Raw genomic sequence first — 19,049 nt, forward strand, 5'->3', positions numbered from 1 at the left:
TAAATGACTAATATCAGACATTTGACGTGAGGATTTGTTGATCGAAATGGCAAATCTAAGTGGCTGGTATTATTAAAATAATGCAAGTTGTCCACAAAATTAACACCAGATGATTCAAGGTGACACAGTAAGTTGATGGCTGATTATAAAACAACTAAAAAGGTGGTTTAAGAGACCTTTTCTGGCAACACAACAGATGTAGGTAAAAAAAAACAACTAATAAGTTATAAATGGTTCAAATGTTGTACTCAACAGAACACAGATTTTTGGCTGAAAATCCATAAAAAAATAAAAATATGAAAACATACAACGATCAAACTCAAATTATGAGTCGTTATATATGGTTATTGTAGAAATTTGCCACCTCTAAGTATGAACCCATCTGTGTTGCAAATCAGCGACCAATTACTGTATTTCTTCTCTACATTCATGCCCATGAACCGGCTTTAGTCAGATAAAGCTACAGAGCACAGAGGTCCTTAACATGTCCTTTCCCACACTGCTGGTGCTCCTCAGGCCTTGAGGTTCTAAGCCAAGGTCAGTAAGGTGCAGGTGGAGGAAACGCTGGAGGAGCGCTCGTGCACACTGTTATTCTCCAGGATTCCTGATATGAACTGTGCCTTCGATGATGAGCAGCACCCAAGGATGTTGGCCAGCTTAGGGCACAGCGCCAGAATCAGCCTTTGCAGGATGAGGCGGAATTTCCTGCGGAAGCTTTGGTTTATCCAGAAGTAGAAGATGCAGTTGAGGAAACCGTTGGAGGTTGGCAGCCATACCACAACGAATTCAGCCCACTCTGGTACACTGCTCCCTGAAACTGCTGTAAAACAAAAAATACCGGGAGTTAAGTACGATACATATCCACAACAGTACAGAGCGTCTGTAAATGCACTATTACTTGACCATTCATAGAAAGGACAGTTACAAATGTGACTAAATTTGATTCATTTATGTGTTTTTTTTTAATTTTGGACATAACAGTTACATATCGATTACTGTCTTAAGTGCTTGTAGAGAAAATGCTCATTTACATCCCCCTGCCCACAGGAGTCTTTTCTAAAAGTTAAAAAAGAAAAAATGAAAATACAAAACAGATCTAAATAACACACATATATTGTATGATTCATAGGACACCATTCAAGTTGAGCTGAATATTATCATGATAAAAATGTTCATTCAGTCGTCAATAATTATCGCAATAAATAATAAATGTCAAATTAATATTTCTTTTAAGTTTAAAGGCTGATGTTTCTGCCCGAGTGACAGTCGAGGAAACCAGACACTTACCACTTACTTGTGGATTAAAGTTATTTTTCATCAGAACACTTGATGAAATGATATAATAATGAGATAACGATAATAGAAAACAATAATCCAGTGTTGCTTCCATTTCCTGTCACTTTTTCATTTTTCTTATCAAAGTTGCATTTGAAATGACAAGGAAGACAAAATTAACCTTTTAACCTCAACAAAATAAAAACCTTTATTGCAATTATATTAATCACAATATAAAACTATAGGACAACATTTGCCATTAGTGTTTTTTTTTTTAATAGTCCAGCCCCCATGAACAATAAAACACATGAGTTTGTGATGATTACTGGTCCATGATCATATGCTGTACAATATTTTTTAAACCATATATGAACTGAAAGTGAAAGAGCCCATAAATGACATATGGTATGTAGTCATCATCCTGTCACTTATAATTTTAACTAGTGCTGTCAAACAATTACAATTTTTAATCAGATTAATCACAGGGTTGCTGTGGATTAATTTTGATTAATCATAATTAAATATCATTCATTTTTTTAAAATCTACATTAATTGCGTATCATTTTGCATGAGCAAACAGACTCAAGAAAGAAGAGAATGTATAGGCACTTAACATGTTTATTCAACACCTTCAACAAAACTTGAAACAACTGTTCCATATTGGGTTTTTTTTTTGTGCTCATATTTCCATCTAGAGGGCCAACAAACATGCTGTTTAGCATCTTCCATCTATGGGTTGGTTCTGCTGCCTGTTACTACTGGATCAACTTTCCATTTGCATATGCATGACGGTATCTCTACTTAGACAAACCTCCCAAAATGCGTTGCCAGAGATATTCAAAGTCATTCTGCACTGTAGATGAGTTAAAGGTGGGGTAGAAAATCCAAGAAAAATGGTTCAAGCAAGCTACATTTTGAAACAACACAATTCAAAAGTCCAAACCCCTTTCTTCAGACTTCCCCCCGAAGCCACGCCTCCAGAATACTGGATAGTTACAGTACTCGCAAAGGGGGAGGAGGGAGGGACAAATGGCAGTTGAGTTTGATAGACATATCACGATTCAATCATTTTGATGGGCCAGTTAAAATGATTGGATGGTGTTTTTTCAGTCCTGTCCATTGCACAGGTGACTAAAATTTTTTTATTTTTTGTGTTAAAGCATTAATTAATTGGTTGCAATCGGGGGTGTGAAGAGGATTCTAAGCAATATAGTAAAAAATGCTCCAGGAAAACATCTCCTATCCTACCTTTAATTGTGTTAAATTTTTGATCAGATTGATCATGATGATGGATTAATCTGTGCTAACATGTTAATTTTGACAGCCTTAATTTTAACACAAAGTACACATTAGTTGGTGGGTTTAATGGATGTACACTAGTGTTTGGACATCGACAGCAACACAGCTCTGTTAGAATAAGACTGTCAGTTTGGTTATGCAAGGATTTACATCCATCTCAGATAAAGTCTTTGAAAAACGTCTTCAAATCTAAAAATATTAAGTGTAACTTCACTTTCTTGAATACTCAGACAGCACATGTTTGAGGTGAAACAAGAAGAAGTCAAAGGAGGTCTGAATCATAAAACTGGCCTTGAATCTCCGTGCTCATGCCCAGACTTGCATAAATAACAGCTATGACAGCCATTTGCTGTGTCATCCCAATAGAAATGAATTTATTTTCTTGAAAGAAATGGCCATTACATTTCAATCTGGGAGGACAACTCAATCTTGGGTTAAATAGGAAAATATACTGCAATAAAATCCTGCATTGACTTGTGTGAAAAAACCATATGGCACAAAATTTATTATAGCAAAGCAAAACTCTTATTGGAGAAAATTTGTCATGTTGTGGCATTCTCTACAGACAGCATTTCTGCACTTGTGAAATATCAACTGGGTCCACATTTCACAGCATTTTGGTTTATTAGAGGGTTCATTTTCACTTTATATACAGGAGTTATTGTGAACTTAAAGTGCTAAATTGTCAGAGTGAAGAATGTTGTGTCCCAAAAACCCCCCAGAGAAACTCATCACTGCTTTCATTTCTAATAGTGTAATGGTTTTGTAGCTGGATTTCTCATTAAACAGCTGCAGCTTATTTAGAATGCTGAGTTTAAAGCAGGACAAAGAGAAGACCACATCACCCCTGTTCTCTTCACAATAGTTTCCAGTCGCTGCAGAATAGACTTTAGAAGTGCCGCTGGGAGTCTATGAATCACTGAATGGTTTAAGACAGGAATTCAACTCTGACATGTTTAAAGGACATAAAATGAGTTAGATCTGTTGACTCAGGTCAGCTGTCAGAGTCCAAACTACACCGAGGGAAGCAGTATTTATGTTCATAACAGAAGAGCAGGTTAAAATATTTCTCTTCTAGTGTCTATTAACTTTCAACATTATTCTTATTCCATCGTCTTTTTTTATTACTCTACTACAACTGTAATATTTTTTTCCTTTTACATATGTCTGTTTATTCATATTATTTAGCAGCTCTGTTATTCATTCAGCATTTTGAATTCTTTTTCCTTTGCACATTGAATTTGTGATGAAACATGTCTAGAAACGAACTTTTCTTCCATCCATCCATCCATCATCTGCCGCTTATCCAGGGCCGGGTCATGGGGGTAACAGTCTAAGCAGGGACACCCATACTTCCCTCTCCCCAGACACCTCCTCCAGCTCTTCTGGGGGGACCCCAAGGCGTTCCAAGGCCAGCCGAGAGACATAGTCTCTCCAACATGTCCTAGGTCTTCCCCGAGGCCTCCTCCCGGTGGGACATACCCGGAACACCTCCCCAGGGGGTATCCAGGAGGCATCCAAAACAGATGCCAGAGCCGCCTCAGCTGACCCCTCTCGATGTGGAGGAGCAGCAGCGCTACTCTGAGCTCCTCCCTGGTGGCTGAGCTCCTCACCCTATCCCTAAGGGTGCACCCAGCCAGCCTGCGGAGGAAACTCATTTCGAATGCTTGTATCTGGGATCTTGTCCTTTCGGTCATGACCCAAAGCTCATGACCATAGGTGAGGGTAGGAACGTAGATTGACGGGGATATCGAGAGCTTCTCCTCTCGGCTCAGCTCCTTCTTCACCACAACTGACCGATACAGCGACTGCATCACTGCAGACGCTGCACCGATCCGTCTGTCAATCTCACGCTCCATCCTTCCCTCACTCATGAACAAGACCCCAAGAAACTTAAACTCCTCCACTTGGGGCAAAGACGTCTCCACCGACCCGGAGAGGGCAAACCACCTTTTTTCCAGTCAAGAACCATGGCCTCGGATTTGGAGGTGCTGATCCTCATCCCACTCGCTTCACATGAACGTTTCTTACCTACTGCTTAATGGATCTCAAATTAAATATTTGTTTTAAAGTGGTAGAAAACCTCCACAGACAGTTTTACAGATATTTTGTAGATTTGAATCATAATTTCAGTTACCTAAATGAAATTAGGACTGTTTTGCTTTATTAACCCTTAGGGCCCATTCTAATATAACTCACCCTAGTACAGCTAATCACGAAACATGTTTTTTTTTTTTTTTTTAAAGGCAAGTTCTAAGACAACATTACACAGTGTTACCCTGCCCCTGAAGGAGAGGCAAGGGGTATTGTTTTTGGTTTGCTTTGTTGTTAACACTCTGGCAGCAAAACTATTGGTTGAATTCATACCAAATTGGGTTTATAGCGTGCCAGTGACCCAGAATAGATGTGATTACATTTTGGGAACAGTAGGTCAAAGTTCAATTTTGGATTAATTTTTAAAATCTTTTTTTTTTTCCCCCCATTTTTGTATAATGGGTGAAATTTCAAACGTCTGCAGCAGCAAAACTGTTGGTTCATTCATACCAAATCTGGTTTATAGATTGCCAGGGACCCAGAATACAAGTCATTACATTTTGGCAAAAGTAGGTCAAACTTCAAATTTTTTATGAATTTTAAAATCTTTTTTCTTCTCTCATTTACTTATAATGGGTGAAATTTCAAATGTCTAGAAAAAAATCACTATGTAGAGGCAATTGATATGCTGACATCAGCACACACATAGACATGATGACTCAGCTGGATCGATGCCAAAATAAGCTACAATATGTGCGAGGGGCGGGGTTTGTTGTGCCTGGCACCACTTGTTATATTTTACTTTCATCCAAGTTAATTGTTCACCTACATCTGACCTAATTATTGGTGTCAATATTCATTCATTTTTAAGTATTTTAACTCCTTAAAATGACAAGTTTTTGTCACATGCCACCATGTTTTTCAGATAAAACAAAAACTAATCTGAATTACTGACAATATACTGCAGGTAAAGTTTTTGTGTTGAATTATTACAGCTTTTTATATGTCAGTGATTAGCAGCTACATTGTTCTTTACGCATTAGTATTTGTGGAGTGTCAAATACTCACACACATACCACTTTGCACACAGATGATGTGCTTTGTTTGTAATTGAATGGGTTTCAATGGCACTTTTTTGGTAACTTTGCTTCTATACAGTGTGTATTTTGGACTTACTGTGAGCTGAGCTGGAAATTACAAGATATCATCCACAGACTACAGTATTTAAAGACAAAGTTGCACAAAGTCTTTCCAACTGTTTCCCCATTATGTGACAAATGCCTTCCAAAAGAAGCCACTCTTCTCCATAGTTATGTTTGAGTCCTAAATTAATTCCATACTGGACTAACATATTTAAAACTGACAGATATGCTTCATATAGAGTTGAAACCTGATCCGCTTTTGGTTGTACTCAGAGCCTCTAATCAATTTTTGCAACTTAAACACCACCATCAACTATCTTATGCACTTATCGTAGCAAAAAAGCTTGTTTTGTTGTTCTGGAAAAAAATCAGAAGTTCCTTCAATTGAATTATGGCTGGAAGAAATGGTTAAGCTCTCTCACCTGGAGAGAATCCGCTTCTCACGGTTTAATAAAGTTCACCAGTTTAACCCATAAAGACCCCTCGTTACTTTTGTGGCGGTTCCCAAATGAATTGTCCTCTTTCTTAACTTATCGAGTAATAACCTTTTTTTGTTTTTTTTCCAATATTATGCTCTGTATTTTGCTTTTTTTTTTTTTTAAGTGTAAATCATGTGTTTTCCTATATTTCATTCACAGATCATGTAGATGTTCATGAAAACTCAGAGTAAATTCAAAGTTGATTATATAAAAACAGAGAAAATGAAGTAAAAAGTTATTTTTTTTAAGCAAAGATATTGCAAACTGAATGTAAAAACAAATGTCTCCATCTACTGCCATTGATCCAACTCCATGGGTTTTACTAATGAATCAATGCTGTAGAAGATGACAGTGTTTCCACGTTCACTACGGAGCCTCTGAATGTCCAAATGGGTCATATCTGATGACCACGAAAAGATGACAAACTTTATTTTACACCAATTATTTGCATGTATTGATAGGGACATGTGGATCAGCAGATATTAAACAGTTTATATCTGTAGATGGTTTGTGTCACCGGTGACTGTTTGGGTCTTTCTGAGTTAATCAGATTTAACATCCCCTTCAACACTATATTGATAATTTAACCTGAATATAATTAGAATTTCTGTGGCCTCCCTTGGTGTGATACGTCATAAGTCCTGGGATGGGGGGTGTGAAGGTGGGTGGATGATTTGATGATGTTTGCTTTCTTCTGTTGTACTTTTGGTTTGTTCACTCTGGGTTTATTTTTCAAAATGTGGACAAATTGTGATATGTTATATGGATGTTTTTGTGATTAACTCCTGAATAAAAAGACTGACGAGGAAATAACAAGATGAAGGAAAGATACATGATGTAACTCATGTCAAATCCTCCTGAAACTCAGTAAACATTTTTGCTATTTTACATTAAATAATTGCCTTAATTGGAAACAGCATGACGCAACAGTTTTTTTTCAGATACATTTAAAAAAAAAAAAAAAAAAAAAAAAAATATATATATATATATATATATATATATATATATATATATATATATATATATAATGTCCTTTTCAGTGAACTTCTTTTTTTTTTAAAGTGAAGCTGTGAAACTCTTGCCCACTACAGAGGACAATAAAATGCATTGCTTGGTCTCAGGAGGATATGCATGAACACAGCCACAATTATCAAGAAATGAAAACCGGATAGTGCGTAAAATGCGCACAACCATCTCTAAAGGTAATTGGATTCATCTTACATTGTGCAGGTAAATGTGTGAAATTGCTCACCATTGTAGATCATAGCAGCCCATGCAGGGTGTCCAACAGGTGTAGTATGCTGCCATAACAGGTACGAGCACTCTGGATGCGACGTCGTGTCTGTTGCGCGCGCACAGTCATATTTACGCAATTTCAGTCTCTGTCTCTTAGCGGCGCACCACACTCTCAGGTTTGCATATGACATGATGATGGAACAAGGGAAAAATATGAAACCAGTCAGACTCAGAGAGTAACCCACGTTGGTGGAGTAGGATGGATTGCAGACAAGTGATGCTGTGGAGAAATGGACCTCGATAATGCCATCTGGAAACAGTATTGGCAGCAGTAAAAAAGGAGGGAAGCACCAGGAAAAGGAGATCAGGAGCAGGGTTCTTTTTCTTGTCAAAATAGAGGAGTATTTGAGGGGGTAAAACACTGCTATGTACCTCTCCAGACTTATGGAGGCTAGTGTGTACATGCAGGTGGAGTAGACTGTGGCGTTGCAAAAGGCCACAACATGACACAGAGCATCTGGTCCTTCAGTGTAGTCCTTCACCAGACTTACGCACAGATTCAAGGGCATGACGAGCAGCCCAAACGCAGAGTCTGCAGCAGTGAGGGACAGGAGGAAGTACCGAGAGTTCCTTGACCAACCAGCCACGGAAGAACTGATAACCAGGAGAACTGCAATATTCCCAAAGTGATCATAACGCCCAGAGCGATTATGATGCTCACTTTGACGGATCGATGAGTCAGTTCAGTGATCTCTGTGGGTCAGTATTTGACAGGTTCAAGTCCCCAGAAGCTGAGAAGTTCAGCGGTGCGTACATTTTTCCTCACAAAGACATTAGTGCAATCGAACTCGTTTGACATTATGCTGCAGAAATAGAGCAAAGGAGAAAAGTACAATATGAGCAAAGATCTAGGACACATTAGAAAGTAGCTGGAGCTCATTGTAGTTTGTTTCTGCAGCGTTTGGACTCACACCTGCAGTAATTAGAGCTGGGTGGAACCTCACCCCCCCCCCCCCCCCCAAAAAAAAAAAAAAAAAAAAAAAATCCACTGCAGCAGCATCATGGGCCTCGTTTGTAAGAGGCAAAAATCTACTGAAAACTTCTTACATTTCAAAGATGCATATTTATTTTAGCATCAGAACTTTAGTGGCTGCTTTTATGTTAGTTCCCAAATAAAATTTCCCTATATATCTAACCTTTCTTAAGTGATTATCACCATGTATTTATAACACTGGTCAACAACAAATTTATTGGTTAAGTTTTTGAGCTGATTTAGGATAATTCTGGTGTGCTGAATCCAAAAATCACATTAATTTTGCTCAATCAGGTCAACTTTCTGAACTATGCTACATATTGGCTTTTTAACATTTTTGCTTACATTTATGGGCATTTTCACGTCATATGATACAAAATTCTTTCATATTTCTTGCAATAAACAAGTTCTGAAGATTTTACTTTTGCCAATTTATGATTAATGTTTTTTTTAATATTACAGGTGAATGAAATGGCTTCGACTAGAAGATCTTGCAAAAATAAGCCTGACGTATTCTGCTACATCTGCGGTGAATACACCATTGTACCTAACAGGAATCAAGTCACAAGTTACATAAAGTGTGCTTACCATCTTATTTTGGTATTAATTATTATATTTTGTGAGAAGATCAAATTTTTCAAAATCAAATTAGCCAAAAAACCTGACCTGGATTGAGAAAAACAGATGTCATTTTTGGATTTAGCGGTGCAAAATGGTCCTAATTCAGTTAAAAAAACCTAGACAACTTGCAAAAAACATTTTTTGTAACCCAGTGTAATATTATCCTCTTATTTTGTATTTTATCAGTATAAATCAGGTGTTTTCCTATATTTAATGCACTGATCATTAGATGTTCATAAAGCTCAGATTAAGTTGAAGGTTATTATATCAAACAGAGAAAAACTGAAGAAAAAGTGACTTTTTCAGTAAAATATATCATTACCTGAACATAAACCAAGTGTATCCATCCACTGTCATTGATCCAACTCCATGGGTTTTACTGGTGAATCACCGGTTGTAGAAGATGATGGTGTTTCCACGTTCACTACAGACCCTCTGAACGTCCAAATGGGTCATATCTGATGACCATGACAAGATGACAAACTGTATTTTACACCAATTTTACATGTATTGATAAGATTTGTGGATCAAAAGGTATTAAACAGTTTAGATCAGTAGATGGTTTTGGTCGGTGGTAGATGTTTAGGTTTTTATGGGTTAAATGATGGGACAGACCTGCACTACATTAGAATATCTACTATGGATTCTTTATATATTGACTCAGTTGAACTTTGGAAAACAAAAGTTTAGAAGCAGAAGATGACTAAAGCTGATTAACTTGTCCACGTGACCATGAAAATGAAGCTATGTCATCAAATTATCTGACACTGGATCATCATCATCATCTAATTAATCAATAATGTGAACATAACTAGTTAACCAACCTACCTTTAACCCAAAAGACCTCGTGCTGTTTTTGTGGCAGTTCTCAAATGAATTTTTCTCTTTTCTAACCTTTCTTAAGTGTTAATCACCATTTAGTCTAATATTATACTCTGTATTTAGTATTTTTAAAAGTGAAAATCAGGTATTTTCTATATTTAATTCACTGATTATGTAGATGTTCATTAAAGCTCATATTGAAGTTGAGTGCTATTATATCCAAACAGAAAAAGTTGAAGAAAAAGATTGTTTTTTTCTGCAAAATATATCGTTAACTGGACACAAAATAAATGTGTCCATCCACTGTCATTGATCCAACTCCATGGATTTTACTGGTGAATCAATGTTGTAGAAGATGACAGTGTTTCCACGTTCACTACGGAGCCTCTGAACGTCCAAATGGGTCATATCTGATGACCATGAAAAGATAACAAACTGTATTTTACACCAATTATTTACATGTATTGATAGGATTAGTGGATCAACAGGTATTTAACATTTCATATCAGTGAATGGTTTTGGTTGCCAGTGGATGTTTAGGTCTTTATGGGTTAAAAATAGCATATTCTTGTTTTTCTTTTTAACTCACTGTCCCTAAAAGTAATTTATTCCCATTATGAAGGATGCTATGAGGAATGGAATTATGTTTTACTAATTTAGGTAGCTCAAAAACTATGAAATATCCAATCAGTCAAACACATTAATTGGTCCATCTCTACATAAATGACCAATTTGCCTTCATGTATTTTTAATACTTGCATGTGATTTTTAATGTAGAGTGTATGTATATATGCAGTATCTGGGGTCAGCTGTGGCCTAGAAGGTTGGAAGAGCAGACTGAGACCAAAGTGTTGCAAGTTTGATTCCTTCAGCCTGGCATAGAATTATTATTGTTGTTGGCTGATGTGCCCTTGAGCAAAGCACTTAACCTCCCATTTTCTCTACCAGTCACCTGACATGGCAGCACACTCCTCTTATAGTCTGTAGTGTGTGGCTGTATTCCTCCACACCTTTTGATATATTTCATGATAATATTTGAAACTATGTAGAATTTGTTCACTGCTGTACATGTATCTTTTCCTTCAATATCAACATCATTATATAATTTTGTAAGTTTACACTCCCCTGTAGATGATGGTGGGTCTCAACCTTACCTCATCTGTTTATGTACATGGTGAGTTTAGTTGTGATTACCTGCATGGTAAAGAAAGTAAACGTTTGTCAAAGATTGAGGAAGGCGTTCATTAAAATATTCTTTGGTGACTGTATTCATTGCTCTTCTCTTCAAGGTTTGAGGAAAAAGCCACAGATTACAGTCAGAAAAGGTGTTTGTTTTTTTTTTAACCATGAATTTACAATCAAACTTCAGCAAAATCAAACAACTGATTGCAAAAACATTTCACAAAAGACATCAATGTTTTTGAAAGATGCACTTGAAAAAGACAGAATCTATTCTTTGTGTAAAATGCATTCCTGGAAACAAACAGTTGATTTGTACGTACACTTGGTGCAGCTGTTTGTTTTGGGAAAGAGGATTTTTAAGAAAAGGTTGATCATGTGCAAAGAGAACTTTTATTTATTTACAAAGTACACAAGACATGAGGCTAGACTGAAATACAGCATTAATATGCACAAGCTGAGCTGTGCATTCTCTTTATGACTTTACTTAATATTAGTTTTGCTCTTCAGGGCTTTTATTGCATCCATTAGGTTTGTATTCCTAATTGTTACAGATAAATTTACCATACAAATGCATCATTGTATCTCCTACAGAAGAGAGCTATCAGGATTATCCATGAAGCAGATTATCAGGAACACACTAATACATTATTTATTGATTCTGGATTATTGACATGGCAGGAACTAGTTAAGTTACGACATTAATTGTTATGTTCAAGGCCAAAAGTAAAGCAACTACCAGCTAAATTACAAGAACTGTTTTGTCTTCACTTCAGAGAATGAAGAGCATAGAAGGAAAGGTCATTTCAAACACCAGTGTGCACGGATAACTTTGAAGCAGATGTGTGTATCAGTGGTTGGTGTTTAACTCTGGAATTCTCTATATAATGAGTTGAAGGACTGTAAAAAATATTCCAACTGAAAAAAAGTGTATAAAGAAAGAACAATGAGATTATATGAACAATTATAAGTTTTACATTTGGCTTCGTATTTGTTTTGTATTTTGTGACATATTTATTTACTTGCTTTGGACTGGTAAAATGTTTTTGCATCATTTCATCAGGTTTACATTTACTTGTTGTTTTGTACTTTCTGGATATGTAGTTTGCACTTGGTTTTGTATTCATTGGTACTATCTTTGGATGTATTTAGTTGGTTTGTCTGACTTTATACAGTATGATTTTATAGCTAGTTGTGTATGGCTAACCATTAAGGTTATTATTATTTAGAAGGGGGCAGGAAATATAAGATTTTCTTCATCTACTCCTTTTTGAGCATGGGTGTGTACATGTTTGTTTACTTGATGATTATTGAATGTTACTGATGAAATGCACAACCATGAACAAAATAAATACAGGGTGGGGAAGCAAAATTTACAATGAACATTTAGTTGTTTTTTCTCAGCAGGCACTACGTCAATTGTTTTGAAACCAACATATATTGATGTCATAATCATACATAACACTATTATCCATACCTTTTCAGAAACTTTTGCCCATATGAGTAATCAGGAAAGCAAACGTCAAAGAGTGTGGGATTTGCTGAATGCACTCGTCACACCAAAGGAGATTTCAAAATAGTTGGAGTGTCCATAAAGACTGTTTATAATGGAAAGAAGAGAATGACTATGAGCAAAACTATTACTAGAAAGTCTGGAAGATACTATTAACGAAGAATGGGAGAAGTTGTCACCTGAATATTTGAGGAACACTTGCACAAGTTTCAGGAAGCTGTGAAGGCAGTTATTGAGAAAGAAGGAGGACACATAGAATAAAACATTTTCTATTATGTAAATTTTCTTGTGGCAAATAAATTCTCATGACTTTCAATAAACTAATTGGTCATACACTGTCTTTCAATCCCTGCCTCAAAATATTGTAAATTTTGCTTCCCCACCCTGCAAATAAATAAATAATAAATCTTCATGTTAGTAAAGTTTAAAATCTATCATGAATAAATGGTATCTCCAAAATGTAACTACAAAGTACCTTGAAAGATATTACAAATAGGCGTTTGTGTATCAGGTGGATGTGAAAGAACAGTCGACTAAATATCAATGTGAGGTTTTTAGGTCTTTTCATATTGGCAGGTTTCAATGCCAACAAGACAGACAAGTGAGTCAACAAGTACGCTCTGTCAGAGGTCGTGAAAGACTGAACCTCTCACCACCAATCACGGTCCAATTTCCACAATCACACACCAGTGATGTCAGGCTCCTGGAGGCGGTCCTCCTCCAGAGACACGCTTAAGTGTTTTTGACTCAACTGCTGAGTGGTAGCTGCCACTGCTCTCCTTAAAAAAAAACCCTCCATGACATGAAGGCATAGAAAAGGGCAGGGAAGATTGTCACTGACCTTTCTCCCTTCAGTAAATATGTGTTTGGAGGTATTCTTCTGTGTGATAGTCAGTCCATTAAATTGCACATAGCGAGAGACTCTTCCTGAGCTCAGTTGCTCTCTCTCCCCTGCATCCACAGTGACAGTAGTACCACCAATTGATTTATTACATCCCAGTCAGATAATTAAACAACCTTATGTGTCTGGGCATCTTCCTTTTATATTGAATAGAATATCTTAACCTTCATGTTACAGGAAACTCGTCATATAACCTTGAATAACAGCTTTTTTTGCAAATAAATGGAATATACACTATACACTAATTAATGCAGTGTTCTGTCCTATTAAAATCTGAATGGCAAGTTTTGTCAAATGTGCAAGATATTAAATTTGCAATGTATTTTTTAGGTGATAAAATAACATTTGTAGCTGTAAATGACCCTTTTGCACACAGTTGCTTTGTAGTCATCAGTCTTCTGTTTCTCCCAGGAATCCGTTTCTAATAATGTTAATGCCTCAGTTGCAGTGAGGCAGCTGCTACAATATGTCATGGGAAGAGCTTATCCTATATAAAGTACATAGGATAGATAGTAAATATACATGTATTCACAATATATGGTCTAAGACACATAGCTTCTCTGATCTGCTCCCACGGTCGGATTCCCCAGAGAAAAACTGACAGCTATCTGAGTTTGATATATGCGTTTTTGCTGCTCTAATGAGAGGATTTCTCCCGGTGATGTCTAATACAAGGCCTGGAGGAGAGGATGGACTCAGACTCAGGGTTAATATTCTCAGTCCCCCTCCCCCCAGTGTATTTCATCTTGAGTCAATTGCATGCTCTTACCTGATTCTGTCCCACTTTGAAAGGGTGTGATAGTGCCAGACAGTCACAAAAATAGTACAATATTCCATACATTGGTGAAGTGTAATGAAGTCTCTTTTTCACCAAAGGATGCAATCTCCAGATCCATTCAATTCTATCTTATCTTAAAATGTCCCATTTGTGCTCAGCTAGCTATAAAATATCCACTTCTCATCCTGGCTGACTAGAAAATTGCCTTGTAACCTGTAAAATTGCATCCCAGCCAGTTATACAGTAAACCGCTACATTTTTGGGTTGAATGTAAAGATGGATTTAAAAAGAAAAGTACTGCATTCATACTGATTTTCATTTATCATTTCATTCATAAATCCACCTGCTTTTACTGTATTTCTCTGTAGCTCAAATCATGAGGTGGTTTTTAAATGACAGATAAGCAGTGTTTGTGTACATATGTCTATGTTAGGACTATGAGTGGGTGTGCACACACAAGCAGCTCTTGCCCAAAGGTGCATGTGTAAATGTAGTGGATCCCATGTGAACATGAGATAGAAAGAGGATGGATTTGTACATGCTTACAATTCAATATCCTGCGAGTGGGTGGACTCCTCCATTGGCCACCTACTGTAAACCACTTCCTGATGTGGAGAAAGGTAGCCATTGATTCAATCTGTCTGTGCATGCAAGTGTGTGGGCCACGAAACTAATCTAATTCTTTCAGTGTGGGGTGATGCATGATGTTTAGAAGAGATAGTATAGCGGTGAGGTTGATGGGCGATTGTGTGGAAAACTTGATGTCTGTCTTGACAGTGTGTCTGCTGATAAAGGGGCTCTGCCAGTGCAGACAAAACCAGCATGGCAGATGGAAAGTTATTAAAGTGGTGTCTAAGATATATCCTCTTTGTGCCTACACACCGATGTGTACTCTGTGTAGACTGCACTGAGAAAGACCATGCCATGCTGTGTGCAGAGATAAGTGCAGAAACTGAATAGAGTATGTAGTGGGATGTTTATAAACAGGATAGTGATGCATGTTAAAGAAAGAAAAAGGAGTAAACCATATTGTCTGAATGATTCCATGTATTACGGAATGTATTGTAATGTAATGTATTACGCTTGCTTTGTGTTGTTATGGATATTAAGGAATGTAAAATGATAATGAACCGCGACAGTGTCTTGTGGAGTATATTCCTCCTGACAAAGTGAACTGAATGTGAATGTGCCCACTCTTTCCTAAATTAATAAAATGAGGAACTTATTAGCTATAACTGAGGTTTGGTTTGATACATATCCTGCCCTAAAATGACCTGTTGAACCACTTTTAACTTTGATTACACCTGCATTCACCGTGGAATCCTTTCAGTACGCTTATACAGTTTCACAACATTATTTCCATCATTTCTTAGATTCATAACGTTGTTGATCCTAGACCTGACCAACTGAACCAACCCCAGATCATAACACTGCCCCCACAGGCTTGTACTGTAGGCACTAGGCATGATGGGTAATCAGTTCATCCACCACATCACTCTGAAACAGGGTAAGTCTGGACTAGAGCTGCACAATATATCGTTTGAGCATCGGCATTGCTATGTACGTGTGCGCAATAGTCACATCGCAGGTCCTGTAATGTAGGAGGCAAATGAACTCAATGTGTTCTCATCTAATTCCAGCCTGGGTACCTGACTCACACTGCGCACAGCCATCCACCAATCACAATCCTTCTTAATCAGATTGCTGAAGCAGACCACGCCCCTGCACATGGAGCGAATCACTGATAACAACGTTGACAAATGAGCAACAAGCAAGAGAAATTACCAAAATGAAGACTTGGTGCCAAAAAGAAAGCAACGTCAGTTATCTGGAATTATTTCAGCTACAAAAAGGTTGATACTGAAAACACGGTTCTCTGTCAATAGTGCCTTAATGCACCTGTCGCCACAATGAGAGGTAACACAACTACTTTGTTTGACCATTTACATCAACATCACACAGCTATTATATCCTCCCGAGTATTTTTTCATATCGCAATATATGTCGCAGGTTTTTAAAAAATCGCAATGTCAGTTATTTCCCAATATTGTGCAGCTGTAGTCTGGACCCATCGGACCACATGGTGTTTTTCCATTGAAACACAGTCCAGTCTTTATGATCTCTATTAAACTAATGGTTGATTAAGAGATGAGAAGCTACTTACTGCATCAGTTAGGGTTAATGAACTTGTTAGAGACAAAACATACTAATTACCGCAGTAATATCCAGTGGAGGATCTGAACTATTTGCTTGTGTGTAGCAGTAACAAGCTGCAAAATATATGATTTCTGCATTGTCGCTGGGGCTGGTGCATCTGTAATAGTCACATTGTGGTGACATTTAATGTTAAGTCATGCAGATTAACTGAACTGTAAATGAGTTCTGAACAGAAGATTTGGTGCAAAATGAGGAGCAGTGTAAGTTGGACGGAATGTTTCAATCTTTATCAGCAATATCTTCATGATTAGTGGAGTATCAATTAAAATACCCAATTTACCCCCAAAGACTTAACTCTTTCGGTGCCAGACAGTTAAGGGGCTAATAAGCCTTAAAAGTGCCGCAGAATTTGGCCGTTTTTCAGTATTCTGTGTCGTTTTTATAATATTTGAAGAATCCTGCAGGAAACCGCTCTGTAACATCCGACCGATTGCTGTTTAGATTCAAAATGCACCGGACGCAGCCGATTCATTATTGATCGTAATTTGCATAATTTATAATAATAATAATAATAATAATCTTTATTTATATAGCACTTTTCATACATTAAAAACTGTAGCACAAAGTGCTTTACATATCAGTTTAAAAATCAGTACCGCCCCCCCACCCACACCCACCCACTCACCCGCACACACACACACACACACACACACACACACACGCACACACACACACGCACACACACACACACACATATACATGCAAACCCACAAGCTCACACATACTTAAGAAGACTGACTGAGCACGGGTAGACCAGAACAAAAATGTACAAGTAAAAGTAAAACATCCATTTAGGAGGCGCTGTCTCAGGGAGCCATCCGCACCAGGAGGCAGCCGCCAACCCCGGCGACCAGGCACCAGCTACACAGCCCCGCATCCCAACTAGTGGGAGAGGGCCAACTGGGACCCCCACCCAACAGAAAGGAGCGGACCCCAGTGAGAGAAGGCGCCACAGCCCCCGGAGTCCACAGCCGCCCCCTGGCATGGAGGGCTCCCTCTGATGAAACACCGGAGAATAAGAAACATTAAAAAGATATAAAAATATTATTCGGTCGCGTGACCTCAAATTCCTGTCTGCTTGGTCTCAAAAGGGGGACACAGAAAGAACGTCATCGAAATGTGAGAAAGAAATGGAGATGGATGGTTTGTTTGTACACAAATATGGCGTGTTCTCCAAAGCCGATCTGATCGGCCCGTGGCACTTTAAAGGTTGTATTCGTAAAGCCGATTTAATCGGCCCATGGCACTGAAAGTGTTAATATAATAATTTCTTTCAGCTCTTATTAATATTATTTAATGTTATGTGAAGACACTAAAATCATTCAACTGGCCCAATCACTGTAAAACAATAACGTCTTCCTGAATAAACATGTACTAGTCATATGGGCTGGTCGTCCAATAACCGAAGTCATGTGCTGTTGTGTCCTTGGGCAAGACACTTCACCCTCCTTGCCTCCAGTGCTGCTACTCACACTGGTGTATGAATGCATATGAATGTTCTGTGGTGGTCGGAGGGGCTGTAGGCACAAACTGGCAGCCATGCTTCTGTCAGTCTGCCCCAGGGCAGCTGTGGATACATGTGTAGTTTAGCCACCACCAGAGTGTGAATGTGTGAAGTGAATGAATAATGGATCCACTGTACGTGCTTTGAGTGTGTGTTCATAGAAAAAGCACACTATAAATCTAATCCATTATTATTATTATTATTATTATTATTATTATTATTATTATTATTATTATTATTATTATTATTATTATTATTATTATTATTATTTCTGGATTCTTTAAAATCACAATATATATTGCAACGTCATTTATTTCAGTTCTGTGCTGCCCTGATTATTTACATAAAATATTAACAGAAATATACACAGTAACAAATAATATAATTATAATATATGCTATCTCAAAGGAGGAAAGAAAACTAAGAAAGGATGATTAACTTATTAAAGTAAACTCAGATGGGGCTACAGGTCCTTGTCAGGTAAAATGTAACTCAGTTGTGTATGTAATCATAAACAAAAATTAAGTGCAAATGCAAAATATCCATATGACTCTTTCACTGATAATCCTCAAATAGCTGTCTTGAATGTGAATCCTACACAGTGTTTAATGATTTTGTTCAAAATGGAAGCAGCAAACCTGCAGGAGTTCAGTGATCACAGTTTTAGTCAATTTATGCAATCTTGTCTCTCTGATCTACAAAGAAACATGCTGTATTCCTTCACACTGTGCGTGGACAACACTAGTTTTCTGAGTGCTCTATATTCCTAAAAAAAATATCCTGGGTAATTTAAGCAGCACATATTGACCCTGTTATACAATGTTTGTATGTCATAGTGCCTCTGCTTCTCTCCTTTGTACAAAAAATATCTATATGAGGCTAGAGTTTCAGCCTTGCATAAGAGCTATTTCCCTGTCAATTAAAAGGGCTGGGTTATTGAGATCAATAATAATGTTTTATTTGTCTAGTCTTTTCCCATCATTTTTGTATTCGTTGGTATGCTTTGTTTATGTAAA

At 37.4% G+C, this 19,049-nt stretch overlaps 1 pseudogene; it reads right to left on the reverse strand.

The window, feature by feature from the left end:
* Nucleotides 1-527: 527 nt before the first annotated feature.
* On the reverse strand, nucleotides 528-8,281 carry LOC115436916 (adenosine receptor A2b-like; annotated as a pseudogene).
* Nucleotides 8,282-19,049: the final 10,768 nt, after the last annotated feature.

The sequence above is a fragment of the Sphaeramia orbicularis genome, chromosome 3 (assembly GCF_902148855.1).
Source record: "Sphaeramia orbicularis chromosome 3, fSphaOr1.1, whole genome shotgun sequence".
In the NCBI taxonomy this organism is placed as follows: Eukaryota; Metazoa; Chordata; class Actinopteri; order Kurtiformes; family Apogonidae; genus Sphaeramia; species Sphaeramia orbicularis.